Source organism: Rhagoletis pomonella, unplaced genomic scaffold (genome assembly GCF_013731165.1).
Source record: "Rhagoletis pomonella isolate Grant_MI unplaced genomic scaffold, Rhpom_1.0 Rhpom_scaffold_00017, whole genome shotgun sequence".
Classification (NCBI taxonomy): domain Eukaryota; kingdom Metazoa; phylum Arthropoda; class Insecta; order Diptera; family Tephritidae; genus Rhagoletis; species Rhagoletis pomonella.
This window is the reverse complement of record NW_023458571.1, coordinates 3,824,840-3,831,696: the sequence shown is the minus strand read 5'-3', so window position 1 is coordinate 3,831,696 and position 6,857 is coordinate 3,824,840.

The window sequence follows — 6,857 nt, the reverse complement described above, 5'->3', positions numbered from 1 at the left end:
TTTAATTTTTTTTAAATCCACTTTTCCATACGTTTGTTAATGAACAATTTAGAAAGTTGCTAAAAAACATGTTTGCAGGTTTTTAAAAATCTATATATGTGATATCAAATATTTAACTGACAAATTTTTAAAGGATGTCTCGATATAGGGCCTGAGATATTAATTGTTTAGTAAAGCAGTGACTGATAAAAAAATAAAAAAAATAAAAAATTTAAATTCCAATTACATCAAAATACGTCAAGTGGGCCACTTAAAAACCTTTTCTTTCGGATAACCAAGATAGGTTCGTACTTTGGTAGAGGTCCTCGTAATATTTGTTTCCCTATACTTTATTTTGCAATAATCCTCTTACTTTGCGAAAAATCGCGAATTTAAAATTAACATAATCATTTCTTTGATTGGCCATATCTCCTGAACGGGCATTTCCATAATTTTATGTATTAAAAGAATTAAAAATGAAAATGAATAAAAAAAGGCGTGAGTACTAGGTACTCATGAAATTTGATGTGTAAACATATGCGCACGGCAAAGCATAAAAGTACGTTTACATATAAATATAATATCGATCGAAGCTCGTTTGTTAATCACCTTGTTTACACAGGCAAATATCAGATTACTATTCGTCAAATTTGTTTTGCTTGTTATTCTCACAACTCAAGGAACATTTAAGTTTCTTCTCGCCACCGTGACCACTTTTTCTCCTATACATATTGAGCAATTTAAACATATTTTAACTTAATATTTTATTAAAAATATCTTTTCAAACCTATTTTCCTTGTTGGCGTCCATTTTTGTTTACATTTACATTTGACACTTCTCCTCTTCTTTGCATGTGTAATCGAAAAAACTAGGTTGGACTCCGAAAAGTTATCGGTTTAATCTGAGATTATTTTATAACGAGGGATGAATTTTGTATGGCTAATTGTTTTTCTAATTAGAGTTTAGGGAGTTAAGCTCGAAAGTGAGGATAATCTACTTATATGTAGACTTGTTATTAGGCGATTCAGTTACATACATACACATGTGTGTTAGGTTAGAAATTAAACATAAATTTCATTTAATTTTATTCATTTTTCTGATTTATAATTGATTTATTAATTTTCATTTTTATTCTTTTAATACGTGAAATTATTGGCATGATTACTAAAATGTGACATATGTGTATACTTGTAACTCAAGGGCGTTAAAATATATTGAAATACCGCATCAATTACACTTTTTGAGCTTGTAGTTTGAGCATTTCCATTTGTATATACTATTCCTAATCTAGTTTTCTTTCAGGAATATAATCTGTGGTTCTCCTTCATCTGTCGCTAAGTTTACGTTGAAGTTATGAATACATATAACATACCATCTTTTGTTTGGGAAGCTAAACTCATTTATTCGACATTTCCTTTTAAGCAGGGCTCACGATTTGTACATTTTGCCAGTCGAATACTGATGTTGATTAGAAATAATGAGTTCAGCAGTGGAACTCTGGCAATCGCTACGCAAAATTTTCGTGGCTGAAAGTCTCTAAATGAAAAGCAGTAAGGTCTAAAAGTATACAACATGGAATAGTAACACATGCGATCATTATCAGCCAAATCTGGAAGTGTGGCGGGCATCCGCTTGTTGTTAGGGGCGTCTGCTATTCTTTTAGAGATTTTTGGCGATCAAAATTAGAGAAAGCAAATGTTGGAATACGGCCGCAGCTCAATAACAACTCTCCTATACATATGCGTATCTTCGATGTTTTTGCAAAACCGCCCATCGACCAATTGCAAAATCGCCTATCTTACGGCACTCAAATTTTACAGCAGAGCGAAGAAACGGTTTTTCTTTGAAGGCATTGCCTTGATAGGCGGTATTTTCTCTAGCTATTATTTTACAAATCTGTTGTTTGTTGTTATTCTTACGCATAAATCTCGATGCCTGGAGTTCAGGGTTACCAAATCTCATTTTTGTCACAATGGCGATTTCGGCGGTTTTGCAACTGGTCGATGGGCGGTTTTGCAGAAACATCGACGATATGTGTATGTACGTTCATCAGTTATCAACGGACCTAAGTAAAATTAATTTCCGTGTTTTTTAAATTTTCGCCTTGCTTTTTATCAATAGACTACTTTGTGCATATGAAATTAATGTTTAATTTCTAACCTAACCTACATGTGTATATATGTAACTGAATCCCCTAATAATAGGTTTACATATAAAAAGATTATCCTTATTTTCGAGCTTAACTCCCTAATCTGTAATTAGAAACAGAGATTAGCCATACAAATTTATAAGTATAAAATTAGCGCAAATTAAGCCGACAACGTTTTAGTATCCAACCTAGTTTTATCGATTATACAGTGAAACCCGCTTAAGGGTTTAAAAAAATATACTTTAAAGCAAAGGATCCACAGATCAAAAATGGCAACATTTTTAAAAATACTTAGAAAGATTTACCAAATTTAATAAAAATTATTTCGCTTATGCTCTCTATTCCTGCAACTTCGGCATTCACAGAAAGAGTTTTTCTATTATGATTGTGAAATGGTGAGATGAGAGAAATAAAGCGACTATCTCACTAATAAAATATGAACTTTTGATTTATGTTAATTTAAATATTGATTGCGATAAAGCATATGATACTTTCAAAGAAATATGTTTTTTTATAGAGGAAATGCATAACACAGAAAAAATATGTACACTTAGAAAGCATTTTTTACATTCTTAAAAAAAAATACTATATATATTTGAAGTGTACTATATTTTTTCAGATGTTTTTTTAAAGAGTACTATAAATGTCTTAGAAAATGTTGGCAACCCTAGGAGTGACACTAAAAAAACAACTCGTGGGATTTACTCATATACTACTAGATTTGACCCAAACAGAACAAGGGATTAAAAAAGGATAGTTTAGGAATTTAAATAATCTGAGCCTGTATAATACTTCCAATCAATGTATTCTTACAGTATCGAGCGTTTTAATTGATCCCAGAAAATTATATTGACCTTAAAAGGCAAGAACTAAACGCTCGACGCGGGATTTCTTAGAATTGTCCTAGAGGGAGGGAGGGAGGGAGGGAGTCTTATTCTGGTCGTATTACAGGTTTATTTTTTGACGTGGTCTAATATATATATATATACATATAATTTTCTATATCTATATACAAACGTATATATTATGTTTTTTGCTATAATATAATCGTTTCTTGCAGTTTTTTAAATTGTATTAAAATAAGAAAGAATACTTATGTTCACAGAAAATAATTCACACTAGTATCGCCCCGTTGTCCAAATTAGTTCTATTGGAGCGCTCCATATTCAGCAGCAAGCGCTCCCTTCCTAATTTTATACTTCGTTGTATTTTAACATTGTATGTCATTAGAAAGAAGCACTCCCTTGCTGCTCCCAAAGAAGCCCTTGGTGAGCGCTGCAACTAAAGCATTAAAAAAAAACTTTTTAATATACAACGCTTTTATAAATGGACTAAAAGGTAGAAAATAATATTTCTCAGTCCCAAGGAATTTGTTTTGATAACTTTTGATTTTGAAATTTTAGCAAAAGCCATTATAAACAATTTTTCTACTTTTTAGTCTTGTCTATACATTTTTTGTAAAATTTGTAAATTTTGCAATAGATATTAAAATAATTCAACTTGCAGTGAAAGAGAACAGAAGACTATGCAAGCACAGTGTTGTTTGCTCACATTTAGTATAAACATACATATGTACATCTATATATATAAAATAATAGCCGTTTTCGTTGTTCGGAGTTAACTCAAAAACTACTGCATAGATTTCAGTCAAATTTTCAGAGGTTATACCTTGAATATATGTCCTATTATAGGCTAGGTGGCGTTGGGGTCGAGTTATTTATAAAAATCGTATTTATGAACCGATTTCTTTTAAATTCAAAATGTAAGCTACCAGCATGATGGAAAATACGTTTACCAAAAATAGACGCTCTATGGTGGCGCGGGAGTCGAGTCATTCATAAAAGTCTTATTTATGAACCGATTTCGTTCAAATTCAAAGTATAAGCTACCTGCATGATGAAAAAGCATTTGCGAAAAAGTGGACCCGATAAAAGCCCTATTTATGAACCGATTTTTTTGATGCAAATTCGAAACGTTTATTACTTTCATGATGATTTTTTTTTCATTCGAAACATATATGTACATACATACATAAAATGATAGCCGTTTTCGTTTTTCGGGCTAAACTCAAAAACCAGTCAAATTATAGCCTACTAGACAACACGCAGGTGGCGCTGGAGTAGAGTTATTTATAAAAGTCATATTTATTAACCGATTTCGTTCAAATTCGCAAAGTGAGCTACCCGGATGATGAAAAATTTGTTTCCTAAAAATTAACCCGCTATAATCTGATTGAAATTCATAATACGTATTCATTTGATGACGAGCAGTGGTTTTGCAGAAAGAGGACCTAATGGATTGCACTGCAGCCGAAATATATAGAAAACCACAAGGGGTTTGGTCTGCTTTGTCCCTATATTCATATTAGACGAATTTACTTTTCATATGGCTAAATGGAGGATTCATTTAAGTATGCATGTAACAACCGCAGCATTGTGTAAGCGCACCTTTGCCTGACGCCCTCATGCACCCTAAATGCGATCTTGCACCTACCTCCGATTGACGAAATTGCTCCGGGCGGCCGTTAGTACAGCAATAAGACTCAAAGAATCCAGTTCATAAATATTAAGGTAAATTGTAAAAGTGGCAAATTGACAAGGAAAGATTCGACCACATCCGTAAAAAAGGAACACGGTAACTATTATCAATGGCTTAATTTGAACGATATTTAAGAGATCATACGACTAATTTAGTCAATGTACGGGAAAACTTTTCATCCTGGGGGGGAGGGGGTGGGCGAGAATTCTTGCCCTTCCAATAACTGAAAATGCTCATCTGTACTCTTTAGTTTCCTTATAAGGACTTTTATTGACTTACATGGTTTACGGACCAATGTTGAAGTTGCAAGATCATAGAAGAATATTACGCACGCTTGGAAGAGATCTCACAGGTGGAAATAAGACGATAGATAAAACTCATGACATCGAAAGGGATTAGTATTCCGTATGGTATCACAACGCTACTATTCTTGGCCTATGTGTGAGGAGGATTCTGCTCTTTATTCGTTTCAATTTAAACTAAAAATGTTTACTTTACAGACCGCTTTTACTTTTAAACGCTATTTTTGTATTGGCCAACGCAAAAGATCTTATTAGGCGCGAAGCAAGCGGGCATTGGCTAGTACATACATATAGCAGCAGTTTATTTCATTTACAGGCCTATTCTGCGTTGGTAACAAAAATTTTGTTACCGGTTAGTAAAGTTACTGTAAATTTTTAAACCCTTTTCGTATTCTCCACACTCTTTTAACCGGTAAATTTTGTTACCATCTCATGAGCAGGTAACTAAAATATTGCCCCGTGAAATATGCAACACCATATATATATATAGCTGAATTGCTGAATAAATTAAAACGTTACCAAGGTAAATAGAATTGCGGTTGCAAGAAGTGGTGACAATTGTTGGTAACAAAATTAGCTTGTTACAAAATGTTCGGTTACAAACAGAATAGGCCTGTTAAAGAAATGGCGTGTCGTCCATTTCCGCTGTGACGTATATATGTCAGTAGTGCATATATTTAGGCGCAATACTTAACTTCTTCTGACGGGGCGAAATCTAGAGTCTTCTAATTGTATCTCCTTGATATGATGCCTACAACGAGGTTGATATCTAGACTAGGTTGATATCTAGAATTTTCCATAAATAGCTATGCTACATTTATAGTAGGTGCATTCTTTTGCAACCGAGCTACAAAAGAACACTCGCTTAAATGACGAAATACACGCAAAGCAACAACACAAACTCGGCTATTTATCCGAGCTCAGCCAGGTCGGTTAAAAATACGCGACCTGAAGGCTAGTGTTGGTAAGTGAAAAAACTGCTCTATTGTGAATTGTTAATGGGAAAGTGGAGAGGGAAATTTTTGCTTCCTCTTATACGTGACTTATATTTTAAAAGAGTATATATATTACGCAAGTACCTCGCATAATTACTCCTTTAAATTGGTTTTTGTATCTAAATCCCGTTAAACTAATCACATTTTCTTGCCAGCTACCAACAGGGTTGCTTAAGTAGCTAAAAGGAAATTTTACCCGAGTTGAGCGTTCTTTTCTCGCTCGCTTACAAAAAAATGCAGCTGGTATAAATGGTGGTCTGGACATACAACATTCAAATCGGTCTGGACATACAACATTGCAAGTTGATAAAAGCGTTGTAATAATAATATATCTCAGTCCCATAGAATTAGTTTTGATAACTTTTGATTTTGGAATAATAGCAAAAGTCATTATAAACAATTTATGAGATTGAAAACGAAAAACGTGGATCGCATGCAATACAAACAGAGCTGGGTAAATGCAATTACATTACAATTACCATTACATTCCTCAGTAATTGTAATTAGGATTCAATTCCTTTAGTTCACAGCAAAAGAGTCGATTACTTTCTCAATTCCTTGAAGTAATTTCAAATGGAATTGTTTTTTTCTTTAATTCCATTACAAGGAATTTCATATTGCAATTGGAATAAATTACGTGCTAGTAATGTAATTTTTTTTATTTCAGTTCTTTTGAAAAGAATTGAAAATGTAATTTTTTTCCAATTCCTTTGAAAGGAATTGAAAATGTAATTGATTTTTTTCGAACTCCATTCCTCAAAGTAATTTAAAAAGTAATCGAAAAATTTATAAAAAAAAAAGGTTTTTACTGTTGAATTGCAATAGCTTTGTTAAATTTCTTGGTTGCGAACTGCCTTGTATAAACAACTTATACTTAAGTAGTATTACTAATTG